This window comes from Zosterops lateralis (genome assembly GCF_965231275.1).
Source record: "Zosterops lateralis genome assembly, chromosome: 10".
NCBI lineage: Eukaryota > Metazoa > Chordata > Aves > Passeriformes > Zosteropidae > Zosterops > Zosterops lateralis.
In genome coordinates this window covers 16,355,051-16,370,469 of record NC_139770.1, presented here as the reverse complement: position 1 = coordinate 16,370,469, position 15,419 = coordinate 16,355,051, and the positions used below count along the sequence as shown (strand labels likewise).

At 39.6% G+C, this 15,419-nt stretch overlaps 1 protein-coding gene across 1 annotated transcript in view; it reads right to left on the bottom strand.

Moving 5' to 3' along the window:
- Positions 1-979: 979 nt before the first annotated feature.
- Positions 980-15,419, bottom strand: part of IRS1 (insulin receptor substrate 1) — a 48,601-nt gene continuing 34,161 nt past the window's right edge. The window contains exon 2 of the mRNA XM_083868847.1: positions 980-2,038. The gene's annotated coding sequence lies outside the window, so the exon portion shown is untranslated. The remainder of the gene's footprint in view (positions 2,039-15,419) is intronic.

Below are 15,419 nucleotides of genomic sequence, written 5' to 3'. Positions count from 1 at the left end.
CTGCAGCCTCCCCACGCCCCAGCACCCTCACTCTGCCAGCATCACCACTGCTGCAGTTGTCCCCAGCGAATCTGGAATGATTTAATAATTTTTAAGCTACAAGTCCTTTCTTAAGTGAGTATTCTGCTTCACAGGGTCAAAGTGGTTTTATATGTGCAGCAACACCAGCAGAGCTAAGGGACTGGTAAGCCTCCAGCAAAAGGAGAGGTGAAGAGCAGCTGTGCAATGGCCCCTTCATCTGTACTGCATCAGAAGTGGACGCCACACTAACCACTGCCTAATCCCAGGCATCATAAACATCTCAAGGGGAATAAACCCCTGCTTTGAGGGCTGACAGCCTTCCTGCAGGGAGAGCTGCTGCTGTGCCTGCCTGCCTTTTCCTGATAACAAGAATTCTTTTGAATGTGCACTAGTCCATGGAGTTGCTTTGTGGAAGCAGGAGGGACCAACAGGGACCTGACATGGCTTCAAATTCAATTATCACTTCAACAACATTTTACTTGAAAATCCATGATCTCAGTATTTTTCCAGTCCCTAAAAGAATGAAGACTCTGCAAAAGAACTTTTGTCTGCACAGAATCAGTGTAAAGCAGAGGAGAGGCACAGAATTCTTCCTTGTCGTGCCTCTTGCATGGATTTCTAGATAATCATCTGAGTTGTGCTTTTTGAATTTTATACTGAAGTCTTGCTATGGCTTCCAAGTGGTTTTACATACTATGAACCCTTCCCCCAAACTCAGTGGAAGGAGAGCTGTATCCTGAAAAGTCTCCAGAAAACTGAAACTAGGGCTTTAGTGAAATAATGCAAGGAAGCATACTCCCTACTCTACTTACTTATACTTCATTCTTAAGCTACGGTGGTCCACAGACATTCTCAATGACAAACCATGGAAACATCAGAGAAACATGGTGGGACAATTTCAGATGTTGGAGACAGCTTGCCAAGGAAATAAAAAAGACCCAAAATCCACTACAGCAGATAAAACAGTATCTAGTTTATTACATATAGAAAGAGATTTCCAGAATTTACAAACACCCACATTTTCATTCCAGGGAAAGAGTCAATTTAAAAAGTTCACCCTTTTTTTTTTGTTTCCATTTTGCTTTGTTGTTTCCTGTTGGTTGTTTTTTGTTGTTGTTGTTTTTCTTCTTTACAATATATACAATGGAAGACTTTGATTTCTTTTTTCTGATTTTTTTTGTCAGTTCCTGTGCAATTGATGAATTCAAGTTGACTTGTAAATACCCATGTACAGTAATGTTTGTCTTCATTGCAGTTAATACAGACTATTATTTTACAAGGAGTACAAAATTATTTTTCTTTTGGAAAGAATTCAGCTCAACATCAGGGTTATCTTACAACTGATAGTATCAGTAAATATTCTGTACAATCAAGGCCCAGGGACCAATGACTCATATTATATTATTTTCTGAATTACAATCTTAAAACAAGAATAGTACCCTACTCTATTCTTAGAAGCCTTGTTTTAAGCAGGTTCCCCACTCTGTTTACAACAGAATATAGTATACCTCAGTTCCACATCAAAAAAGATGTGCTGTAGGAAAAGTTACATTTTAATTAAAAAAGTACATGTATAAATCAAAACCTATGTTAAATATTTAATACTCTTCAACCAACATTAAGTTTTGTATGTAATAATTTACAATGATGATTTGTCATACAGGTTTTCAGCAGCAAATGAAGTTGTGTAAATGTGCTAGTAAAATACCCATTCTCACCATGATGTAGTGGTGGGCACATCAGTTCATGTGGCCAGCTAAGTCCTTACGGTAGAGGATGAAGAGAGACTTGTCCAGGTGTCACAGTGCTTCTGCTTGGCACAACACAGGATGTGCAGCTCAGTCAACAACTCCTGAGGTTTGTGTAAAGTAAACAAACTGAACTGGATGCATCGTACCCATTTACAGAGGAAGAGGAGGAGGAGGTGAGGTCCTAGTTGTGATAGCATGAAACATTTATAGTCTTGATACCCATGAGTTTAAAAGAAGGATTTGGTGAGGTTCTGTAGGTCATCATTCTGAAATTGAAAGAGAGAGAAAATTAGCATCATGAGCACTTTAAAACCTTTCTGCAATTATTGCCCTCCCCCTTCTTTTTTTTCTTTTCTCTTTAAAAGAGTTATCATTCAAAATGAGTGTTAGCACCTTGAAAAATTGTGAAAATTGTGACATACACAGTTGAACTGTACTCAAGCATGTGAATCCCAAAAGCATTTAAAACAGATGTTGGCAATAAAATTCAAAGCAGTCAGAAACACATTTAAAACTTGCAAGAGATTCACCTAAGCAGAAACAATTTAAGTGTCCATACTGATTAACTCTGACAAGCTCCTGTAACAAGAGAAAGAAAAGCTCCAAACACCAGCCTGCTGTTGGTGTTTTCACCAGCTACAAGAAGGATCCACTGTATGCCACGCCCTACAAGAGGCTTTCCTGGCACCTGCAAACACCACGGCTGGCCTGGGAAGGATGACCAAGGAATGGCCCATTCAGGCTGCAGCATCACCATTCCCTATTTGATATACAAGTTCTAAAAAAAACGGTACATAAAAAATCCTGGTAAAGTCCATAAATTTATCTACATTCTACTTCCCTCTGAGAGAGGGGTAGGTGATTAAGAAAGTCCTACAACCCCAATAATGCACGGCACAGGTTTGGTGGGGGATGAATGCCAGAAGCTGCCTTTGGCCCTGTCCCCCCAGTTCTCCTCATCTGCTGCAGCCTTCCTGACCCAGGGTACACACAGCAGTCTGGGGCAGCAAGTCCTCTGGACTCTGCCTTTCTGCTGCTTCTCCCCAGGCAGGCTGTCAGTCCCAGCCCTGATCAGGAGCAAGGCAGTGCCCAGCAGGATGCACCTGGGGCTGGATGGCCTCGTGTCCTGCTGGCAGCTGCTCCAGGCTCCGTGGGGAGCACGGTCCCTGCTGGGGGACACAGAGCTGAGCTCACAGGCCAGGGCTGCCTCCCACTGCTCCTGAGCTCCTGTGGCACTGGCTGGCCACACACACAGCCTTGGTGTCCCCACTGCCCACCACCCCTGGGCCTCCCACACCACAGCCCCAGCTCCTCTCTGCACACCACTGACATCCAGCCAGACCCACTGGGGACTGAACCACACAGCATTGAAATGAATCCAATTTGTCTTTTAACTGGGGCTACAGGACTACCAGCATTTACATTTCAGTTGTTTTGCTAAAATCTGCTGAAGCAAGACTCGTATTTGACATAAAAGTGTGTCTATTTCTATGTTCAATATTAACTGTGCTCCTGAAACGACAGGTAAACAGTGCATTTTCCTCAGTACAAATAAAGGCTTCCCATAGACATGTTGAAGTGAAAAAACTGAAAAGACCTCCTGTCCTATATTCTTTAATTGCACAAGAAACAAAATTTACTTTGTGTGGTCCTTCAAGTGAAAGGAAAGCCTATCCCTGCAAATGATGTGTGGTATGCTGTAAAAACTCCCTGGAGAATTATCTCACAGATCTCTTATTTACTTTCAACTTTCTTCTGCACTCACATTGCAATCTACTGGAATGTTCCTACCCGAATATCTATACACAGCTTCACATAGTTGTGCAGCTTTCAACTACATTTGACCTAAAATTAGCCAGTAATGCCATACTTTATTAATAAAGACAAGCAAAAAAGGAGAAATGGCTTCATTTAAATAGAGGAGCAAAGTGTGTGTGATGTGTGTGCTGCATATCCCAGGTGGGTGCTCCACACCAGCTCCCATCCAGCAGGGCCAGAGGAACAGCTGTGTGCCCCCAGCAGGGCCCAAAGGTCCATCCTGCCCTGCACCCACAGGGCAAGTAGAAGAAACAGCTTTTCTACATGGCCAGACTTGATTCTGCTAAGAGATTTTAAGAGCATAAATAATACATGATTTGCACTATCAGGGCCAAGTTCTACACCTCTTCACCAGTATTCAGGTCATCTAAACTCAAATACATCATGTATTGGACAAAACAGCCTGTCCCATCCAATTCCTCACCAATTCCATCAATACGGCCAAGAAGTCATCTCAACCACTACTGCAGGGCATTTATTCCTGGACTCCAAAGTCAGAAGAGCAGAGGAAGAAAGAGAGTAAGAAGTCTATGGGAAAAACAAAACACTTCCTAGAGAAATTCACTCAGAAAAGAAACCTGAAGAAGAAACCCACAGTTACAGAAACCCAAACACTTGTACATTATAGTGCTGCACATATGTAAAAAGAGTGAAAAGTCACAGAAGCCTGAAATACCAAGAGCTGGAGACAGGATGAAGAGCCAGAATCATGTAGGATATGACCTGGTACAGGCTGAATTTCATACAAATGTCAGCTGCAGGTATGACAGGACACAGGGGCATGGAGCAGTTTCAAGCTTGTACTTACACCTCCAGCTCTTCAGCAGTACAACACGGAAATTCGTCTGTCACCCTTTCCTAAAGATGTATTGGTAGCTTCTGTTTTCTTTTAATTTTGGGAAGGAAAAAAAATCAACTAGGATCTTTGCTAAAGACCATCTGAAACTATTAATTGCAATTACTGGCTTTCATATGCAACTCCTCTGACCAGTCTCTTTCAACAAAACATGAGTTGAGTAACCGAGAACGACAACCCACACCACTGCTACAGTACAGTGGTGCCTGTTCTGTCTGAATGCACAAAGATGTGTAGGAAACAATCTGAGAGCAAAGCTGCTCCTCCGAGGTCACTGGAAATACACTCAACCTATAAATCTTGGATCCATTATGTGTGCCTCATGCACAGCCAAAAGCCCTATCCTCAGTTTTAGCATATAAATATTCTTTGCATGGACTTCAAAAGAGTATTTCCCAAATTTTTGACAGAACAGTCTGAATCTCCTCTCTCCTCAGTGAGCTATTGCAGTGTGCTTTAAGGTGAAAGAACCTTATTTGGAAATGAAGTCATTGGCTGGATACCTCCAGCCATCAGCATTTCCTTAACAACACACAAAACAGTGCAGAAGACAAGTGTTTTAATAGGGAGTGCGAGGACAGCGGCGAGCTGAGGTAAGGATCATTAAACCTACTGACATCACTGTTGGCAACCCGAGAAAAGGGAAAACCTGTGTTTAATCTATTTCCTATTCACCACAAGTTTCAGCTGGAGTCCCCAATAATGCAGTTTGTGGTTGACTTTATGGAAAAAGTTAGCGATGCAAGAAAAATGTACTGAAACAAACAGGCATCTTTAAAAGTTCCTACAAGGTACCTCTGACAAGCAGTCTCTGCTCAACATCTGTTACAACACACATGCAGATAACACTGATGCACGTTCCAGCTGGCAAAGCTTCCTTCTCAAATCTCTTAGTCCAGGATGGATACAGCACAGCTAGCTGCAGTTCCTATTACAGCTGAAATCTCATTCTTAAATTCAGTAACTAAAAATAAGGTGCTATTTCATTTTATTTCCATTATTGGGGAGCTGGAGAAGAAGAGTACTTAAAATTTTGAACTAAGAGCAGAGTGTCTAGACAGCTTAATATATCTTTTCTGAAGTTAAACAGAATTTTCATACATAACATAGATGTGTTGCTAAACTACACTTAAAGTGTAATCCTTACTCCTTCCTTACACTCCATTCTCTTTGAAAGTAACCAAGGAGGAAAAAATAAAACAAAGCAAACAAAAGTGAAAACTCAAGCAGTGTTCCAGCAAAAGGCTTTCCAGTAGCAAATTTAAACTTCCATTTGCTATTAAAAGCCAATAATGTGTCTTGTCCCTAAAACACCAAATGCCCTTCCAAAGGGTCATTCAATTTCAAAACAGTCCAATAACATGAAGTTGCTGCTGAAGTTCCACCATCATTTCAGCAAATGAATGCAACTACTTTGTCACTGATTAACACAGCAGGGGCTAACAGAGCTCCAAACAGCAGAGCTGCTCCGCCCACTGTGACACCTTCCAGTGGCAGCTGGCGTCTGTTTAGGAAACAACGCCACAGGTGACACAGCCAGGTCAATGAAAAAATGCTTCTTGACTGAAGAAAATGCAGGTTTTTTCTGAATCTACCAAATGAGGATATTTTGCAGCTCTGCCATTAACCTTGTTAATCCAAACACATTCTCCAGAACTGTTCCTATCCCGTCAACACCTCATTTGAAACCATGAGCAAGGATTAGCTGAAGACTCCCTGTCTTAGTTATTAGTTACAAACACAAGGTTTTAGAAGTGCGTTTGTTTTTTACTTTAGGATCACATAGATCATCTTATTCTGCGGAGATTAAACAGTGGCTTCCCACATAATGAACAGATCTAGCTCATAAAAAGAGAAAAAAGCTCATGAACAAGAGCTCGGAACAAAAGGAGAACCACGATGAACATCCTCGGGAGGACTCCACCCGCCGAGGTCTCGGCGCAGCCTGGGCACCCTTTGCCCGGACAGGTGTAACGGAGTGTCTTTAGGGATCCGATACAAAGTAAACACATTAAGAAGTCTTGAAAATCTCATTTACAACTCCTCTTGTTGACATCCGCATGAGCCGTGAGCCAAGGGGAAGGAAACGGTGACACCGACCCAGGACCTACTTGCACTTCCCCGGCATCACCAGCGTGCACACAGGCACGGGAAGCATCTCCTTCGGATAAATTAAAAACACAGACCAAAATTTAAGCTAGCTCAAGTAACTCCTTTTCAAAGCGATGCAAATCAGCTGCAGCGCTCCCCCCCTCGCAGCGACGCCGGCAGAGCCAAGGAATGCGGGCAGGAACAATGGCTGCTCCAGTGTGTTAATTGCAGCCCGGCTCTAACAAAAGCAATTCCAAACAGAACCAAACAAAGTAATTACAACATTGCTATTTAACTTGACAGGCTGTAATCTACATTTGATAGATAAGCTTTTCTTCCTTGTACCCCAAAATGCCCATTTCAGCTTTTCCGTGAACGTCTTAAATGGAGAATTGCTGAAAATTCGGTTTCACCAAGTCCTTTCCTATAAAGCAGAATAACTGAATTTGGTGTTTCCACCCGGTTTTGTCTTTACAGACATCATTCACTGCCGGAGGAAGGAACCTAAAGACCACTTACAGATGATACCGTCTCTCTGCTATTGGTTCAGACAAAGTTCGTGTACAGCACTGGCACAAAAAAGGTCATCCTCACTACAGCAGAAAATTTTCCTCTTTTCTCCAGAAAGAGAAGGTGGGAAAAAACAACTATGAGACTTTAAAAATAGGATGATGAGCAGAACCAGGTTTTTACATTTAACAACCCATTTCCTGGGATCTAAGTACAGTGGGAAAGCACAAACTAAACCACACACATTCTTTGGATGAGCTTCTGCCCAGAGAAGAATTTGTATGTTTGATTTCAGCTTCACAGCATGTCAACCTGATTTAAACTCATTCAAGAGAAAACTGAGCCCATCACTGAGGTCAGCAGGAAAGCTGCTCCACAGACACACAGCCAAGGACTGCCTGCCCCGAGCACCTGCCATGGGAGAGAGTGAAGCTGCTGGAGGTCAGATTTGCCTGGTCCCACCAATAAAGAGGAACCAGCCAGCTCTCTGCACTGCCATAAAACATACTGGAAAAAGGAAATCACAAAGCTTCTATGTAAAATAAATACTGAAGGCATCTCCTATTCTACTACACAAAATCAGTAGCAGTTAGGGGTTTGAACAAGAGTGATGATCCAAATACTGAATTTCTGATTAAATATTTCATCTTTTCAATTTTGGGAAAAAATAGTTACCGACTTTTTGGGTTTTTGAAGACTAAATGAAACAAAATACAATTAAGTTTAGAAAGAAAGAGCTTAAATTCAATAGCATGTTTTGTAAAGAAATTCTACAACTTTTCTTGTGGTGGCACAGCTAAGCAAGCCATAAAACAAAACAAGCGTTCAGCAGTTGCAAGATACAAAAATCCAAGATGCAGCCTGTAGATTTGTGGTTGTTTGGTTTCTATAAAATGAAAAATTTGGTCAGAGTCTTTCTCATAAAAAGGTGTGATGCTATAAATGGGGTTCTCATGTTTGTGTCTTCCAATTTTGTAAGGACTGAAGGTCTGGATCTTTCCCTTCCATTACTAATAATCCATCTGAGTAATCAGCTAAAGGTTGAGTCCAGCTTACAACAGAGAAAACCCCTTTGTTTCAGGACTGAAAATAATGATGTTATTACAAAGCCAGGGATCTCATGAGATCAATATTCCAAGTTCATCCCAAATCTTCTCATAATGTTCCTCTAATACACTTGGCAGCACTGTTTGTGTTTGATATCCTCCAGATAAACCCACTGCTGGCCCAAGGTCTTCTCTTCTCCTCAGACTGCAATAATGAGAGCAGTATCACACCCTAAATGTGCACCACCTAACAGTTATGAGCTTCAGTCCTCACAGGGCAACACTGCTTTTGTCTTTAAGATTCAAATAAACTTGCAAATTCAACAGCTGGGATCATTCATTATTTTGGAACTTGTACTGTTCAGCTCACCAAGTCTGCAGAGTCTAACCCTGAAGAATTTGTGGCATTCACACCTCTCATGAGGACCCAATAATCCACACTCTGTTCAAGAAAGCACTGGTGAAGTTCACTTTGTATGGCTGTATCCTTCAGAAGAAAACACTGCTCAGTTTCTATCTTTATCAAACATATAACCAAATAGTGACAATATTAACAAGGCAAACCCAGAAACAACTTCATTATGCAATTTGTTCTTCAAGGGAGCTTTCTTAGAACTTTTATTTTTCAAATTAAATTACTTTTAATGGCAGTTTCGAATTCAATAAACTCACCAATGCTGGGAATCATTATAACTGCTCTGACTGTAGAGAATCAGATGACCTGGGTGCGTTTAGATGCACTCACACCCCCTCAGCTTGTCAGCAATTTAAACATACACAATTAATTTTGATCAAAATTGAGTGCACTGAAGCTGTGCTCGTATTATATCAACTAAACTACATCAGCAGTGGAGCTCAGCAACACATTACATCCAGTGTAGCTACCACATAATCAGAATATATCTCAGCTGCTGAATATCCTCATTTTTCTGTGAATCTGTATTTCACATGCCTTTCTGACACTCTGGGCCGGTTCCCCATTCCAGAAGCCAAACCTCACCACTTTCTCCTGTGCTTTTCTGACCCAACTTTATAATGCTCATTTTCTTACAGATTTATTTTCTCTGACAACATGTTAGAAACCCCCTAAATAAATAGTCTAAACTGCCTTGAAACTGTTTTCATGATACATGCTAAATTGTGAGAGTTACAGCTTAAAGCAAGAAAGGAGTCACACCATTCAACTTCGCTGGAGCCATTTTCCTCTCAATGGACAAATAAGGGGAAAATGCAGAACAGACAGAAGAAAAATGGCATTTAGGAAGGGATACAGCAGCCCAGCAGGGGGATAACCTGGCCAGCTGACCTTCACTTTGAAATTTTGCCAGTGCAAATTAAGTAGCTTGTCTGCAGCACGTCTGGGCAGCAGCGTGGGAAGGAAGTTGTGCAGTGATTTTGGATGAAACACTTCCTCAATTCAAAACAACAGCGCATTAAATATCAAAAAAGGTTAATAAGGAGGTACTGGAAAACACATTGTGAAAAGCATGCCAAGAAAACAAAGCAGGAAAGGGATAAGAACAAATGAAATATTGTAAAGTTGACAAAACTGTACCAAGAAGTTTGGAAAGCCAAGGTAGAAAGAAAGAATCCATTATTTTGAAACCGTCTGCTACTCCATAATATTAAAACAGAATATACAGCAGAAACAGCTGAAAACAAATTAGGGATTGTACTTTAATAAAGGGAAAGGAGAAGGCCTTTGGTAAAAAGCAGAAAGCAACAGCCAAGTTTGTTACATCTTAAAGCTGGACTAGAAAACAATAGTTTAACCACAGATTTAGTTTTTCACTAAGATATCACCATCAGTCTGACATTAAATTAATTACATCAGCTGCTTTGACACGTTGTTTTCTGCTTTGTAGGCCAAGATAAGAAATCCTAGAAAACTACCGACTACAACATCATTTGTTCCAGTATGAATGCATTTTCACGTACATCCACAAACATTCACACTCTGTTTCTAGTAATTTGCACTCATCTGACCTGACCTTTTTGCCTTCCCTCTCTGCCATAAATTGCAAAACTTCTCTAAGAGTCACATGGCATCTTCCTCTTCCCAGCCCTTCAAACCTGGAGCTCAGACTCCTCTGACACTTAAGCTGATAACTGAAATTCAAAGCATCAGCCATAGTCAAAAGCTGCCAAAACTCAAGTGCTGTAGTTGGGATATACAACATACAGCCAGTTGGACAAGCACACAACCACATGCAGAAATACCTGAAATCTAATTCTGCCCTTGGTTTGCTTTTCTCTGTAGTTTTACTCGTTACTTTGTCTTGGTCTCAAGGAAAAGATAAAACTCCATCTACTTCCTAAATGAAATTTTATTGTGAGGAAGTTGTGAAGTCTCAAACATGCACAGTCACTACAGTATTGAGGGAATCATTTTTCTGCCCTAATCCTCCTGTGTCTCAGTGCCTTGCCCGTGAGCTGAGAACTGCTACCTGCCAGCAGAGTTCAGGCTGTGCCAGGGGCAGACAGCAGGGTGGTAATGTCCTGACAGTGCCCACAAAACACAGACACAGGGCAGCATCTGGACAAGGTGCTATAAATAAAACATTGGGCAGCTACGCACTGCTGAGAATAAAAAGAACTGAAAAAATGTCTCATTCCTGGATCACTCCTACAAACTGGAGAAAATGTTCTGTGTGGGAAATGTATGTTTTGTGCTACATGGTCTGAAACGACAACAACCCATACACACCAGGGTGGGAGGCAAAAGTATCAATGCTTAGAAAAATAAATAACATGTGAGTGTGACTATATGAATTTGGTGTATTATTCCACATTAAAACAGATTTATAAAATTAAGTAAACTCTACATGCAATAGAATTTTTAGCTGGAGAACAAAAAAAAGACAACAAAATCCCAACATCAGAAAATAAGCTTTCACAGGTAAAGCAAGAGCTCTACTGAATTAGCAATCACCCCCGGACTGCAACAGGATTAACCTCAAAAACAATGCTGAGCACTTTAATGAGCTCTGACATAGTCCACGCTGAACTATTCATTGCACCATTTAAACACTGAAAAACTTGTTTGTATATAGATTAGGTTTTCAGAACAACTGTCATCCAATTTATTTCCTGAAACCATAGTGACAAGAAAATACTAAATATGGGGTGATGAAAGGGCACAAAGGAAATACAATCTCATTCAAAACAATGAAGCTATCTCAAATTTGAAATACATGAGCAGAGGAGGCAGCACCTGGCAGGCACTTGGGGAGGGGGGAGCCCTATTTGGATACAGCTGTGAATTAAATCCAAATTATAAAGACCAATTAGACAAATTAAGTATTTTACTGATGCGTTTTTTGAGTTTCCTTCAGTGAAATCTTAAAAGCCTGAATGACTGCCAATATTATATTTTAAAGTTACTAACAGCCTAAATGGACCAACCTTCACTTGTTCAGTTGCCCTGATTTCAAATGGGAAACTAATCAACAGTCACATTAGCTACTTAATTGCAACACCAATCTAGCATTATGAAACTGTATAATTACACAAGCAAAAGTCAAACTAGGTGAAAGTTTTTCTCATCTCCAAATTTTTAGTTAGATATTTTAAACTTTTTAAAAGAACATGCCACATGAAATTCTTTCCATATAATGAAAGTTGTTCACAAGAGTATCAGTAAGAATCTCACTAGATGATAAGACACTGTATTATTGTCACACATAAATCTTCCATGAGTTGTTAAGGATAACCCTTTAGAAGTTATTAGTATAAGTCAATTGAAAATTAAAAGGATATAGCAGCACAGACTAAAGGCCTAGAATTCACACTAAAGGATCTGTACACAACATCACATATTATTATTAAGAAGTCTTGGTTAATCACTGACTGAAAACATCCTCTAGACATTAACCTTGACAAAATATATAAAAATCCAGGCTTATCATGCTGTATCACTGCACTTTACAATCTCATAAAACAGAAAGTTCTCTGTTCTCATAACCTACCACACAAACTTGGGCCACTGGCCACTCAGTCCTCTTAAACCACGAGGAGAATCTGTACTAACTTGGCCTGCTGATAATCTCAGTGTCTACGAAAGTACCTGATGATACATTTGAAACTCTCCCCAAAATGCAGAGGAGAGCAGGCTGGTCAGCACCCACACAAAACCCCTGCACCCATCCCCTCACAGCCCAGCACTGCTGCTCAGATACTGCAGAGAAGCTGCAGAGGGGAAAGGGCCAGTTAATAGAAGAGAAAAATCTACAGCAAACACGGCTTCATTAGTTCCACTGCTCACAGATCAGCTGTTTGTATAAGCAGTTTTGCTTGGAGCAGTGTTTTGTCAGTATTATTACTGTTATGTTATGCAAAGAATGTATTAAATTCTTAAATATTACATGAGATTTAATGGATTGTGTATTGCATGTGGGAGGTCAAACAAGGAGGGTAATGTTCCATTCAGCCTTATAGATGTAACTTAAAAAACAGAAGCTTGCATTATACTTCATGGAGCAAGTGCAAATCAAAGATGTGCCTGAGATGAAAGAAGGCAGCCTGAAATGTAGAGGGAAATTATAAAATAAAATTTTAAATATAATTTTAAAAATAATCAGCAGTTGTGACAAGCAGCAGTGTAGTTTTCAAGACATTTCACAGCTCAGTTCCTTTTAAAACAATTTCTGCTTTCAGAAGCTACCTATAAATTCTTCCAGTGTTCCCCCTTTATCCAACAGAATATTGCATTTTTTTTTAATTTTGTGTACATTTGGAAACTCCCTGTACCTCCAAAGGTAGGGACTCTGAATGGCCAAGCTACACTAAAGAGGACACATGAACAATGGCAGACTATCCCAATTTCTACTTTCCATCTGTATCTTCATGCCAGAGCCAAAAATATTCACATTGAAGGTCCAGTTCTCTTAAATGAAGGTTTTAATTAAGATATAGCTAGTATTTTTGTTATAAAACTTCAACGTTCATGGTCTTTTGGGGTAAAAAAAAAGTAGACATCACAGCAACTAAAGAGATCTCGATGTTATTTTGTACATCTGTTTTCCAGCAACAGCAGATTTTTCATATTGCTAAAGCTTTTCTGAAGATAGGTTTCATCATTTTGAATCACTTAAGAAAAAAAATAAAATTCTGAAAATATCTTATCATACAAAAATACATATTTTGCAGTTTAGAATTCTATCAGAAGGTATATTGCCTCCCACATTGTTCTGTAACATGCATCTTCTACTTATCACATGTACAAAAGGTAAGAGTGTAACACCACTGCTTGTAAGTGCGTGTGTATATACAAAAAGGAGCTAGAATACACTATAGTAGCATGAAAAAAGTAGTTCAGTTGCATTACTGGACAAAAAAGCTCTCCAAAACCAGGACAGTTCTCTGCCTTGAAAACAAACACCCTCTCCCCCAAACCTCCGTGTTATCAGACAGAATTAGTGATTTCCAGTTTAAATTCTGAGGACTGTTAGAAATAAGAATTATCATAGAAGGAGAAGGGAAAAACTAAGTACAGTTATTTTCTACAGATAAATACATCCTATATTGGAAATTATTGTTTTTTCTATTACATGTTCTCCAGTCTCAATAATTGCGTATTCCTTTCTCTCTAGTTACCAACTATGCATAAGGTTTAATGCAATGTTTAATTTGAACTAAAAATCATGACAACTAGAACTCAGGAGTTTCTATAGCATCTGCAGGCATTTTTTTTTCTACAGAGACAATATGATGAAATACAAACACAGGAACCTTTTCTTTCTGTCAAAGTCCTGCTATTTCAGCAAGAAAAAAATGACTTTCAAACTTCATTTTTATCTGTGATTCTCTCCCACCTTGCAGTCCTGGTTGCTAAGAGAAAAACATCATCAGGGTCTGTGGAAGCTCACACAGTGGGAGCCACAGCTTTTTCAAACAATACCTGAAGGTGTAGCAAGTTCTACTGTCAATGCAACTTGGCATTTGTCAGTCACTCAGAGTATTGACATAACAAAGTGTGGCTTTCAGGCAAACACACCCCCTGAAATGGAGCAATTGCTTCCTTCCAAACTTCAAGGTCACTTCAAAATATGCAAAACATCAGCGCTGTCTGAACCAGTGGTTGGAAGGGATGAAAAAGGAGTGAAGATGGTTAAATTCTTTCAGCTAAAGCTTTCCAGTGAATTTCAGCTGGAGGGAGACTAGTAACAAGCATGGGAAATTTCTGCCTTAAGCACTGAAAGTTGTCAAAAAATAGGAGCAAATTAGATGTTCTGCTATTTTACCATGCAAAATATAGACAATGCAGACATTCATATGACTTTTTAAGTGAAAAATCTTCTTGTAATATATATTTGCAAAAGAATAAGCAACTTGGCTAAAATACCCTGAACTTCCTTATAGGGCAAACAAAACAATTATTTTAAAGTTAACTCATCTTAGACCATCAGATTTTTGCATAATTGCAATCACAGATTTTTAATAAGAAGACTTATGAACTTCCCATCTTTTCCTACTTTTTTTGTTTGTCAGGTTTCTTCCACATGGGCTCAGGAATGTATCTATACATGCTACACTCTTATTTTCTCTTCTGTGCTCAGATGAATCCTTTACTGCTGTTTGAAGTGTACTGTCAAGTTTAGACATTCAAGAGAGGACTAAACAACCAATTTTTTTCTGCATTGTTCTTTCAGTCAGAGCAATCTTATATCAACCAACAGTAATAATACATTCAGATGTGTAAGATTTCAACGCTGTGGATTCTAAATGTTGAACTGGCCACTACAGTTACATGATGTATTTGAGAATCAGAAAATAATAACCCAATTCATTCAACAAAGCCGTGCTTCATTGAAAATTAATGGAAATGTAAGAAAGGAAAACAGGAGTTTGGAAATATCCCACAGCTGCAATTTAGATGTAGTGATTAAACCAGGGAAGTACACAGATGTCTACTGACATTTTGCTTTAAAACACTTAAAGAAGACTTTGTCTTCTGCTTAAGGGTTTACAAATCAGATTCAGTTACAGGAAAACAATGCTGTAATCTCCATTTACAACAAACCCTAAATTTAGTAAGCAGAAGTCATTAGTAGTAACAAACAGATTTGAGCATAAAGAGAGGCAGTATTTGAGCTATGGGAAAGGCAGTGCAGAAAGCAGAGGCTTTCCACTCCCACCCTTGGATACCAGCTGCTTCTTTGGACTTCCAGGACTGTCTCAGTGCAAGCATTTCTATAAGCTACTATTGCTTTTCTTTATTTAGGAAACCAATATGCAACTATAAACTATGTTTATAAAATTATAATCTATATTCGGTAATATGTAAACAAGTGCCCATTAGTTAGAAGCCACAGATGAACATATTAG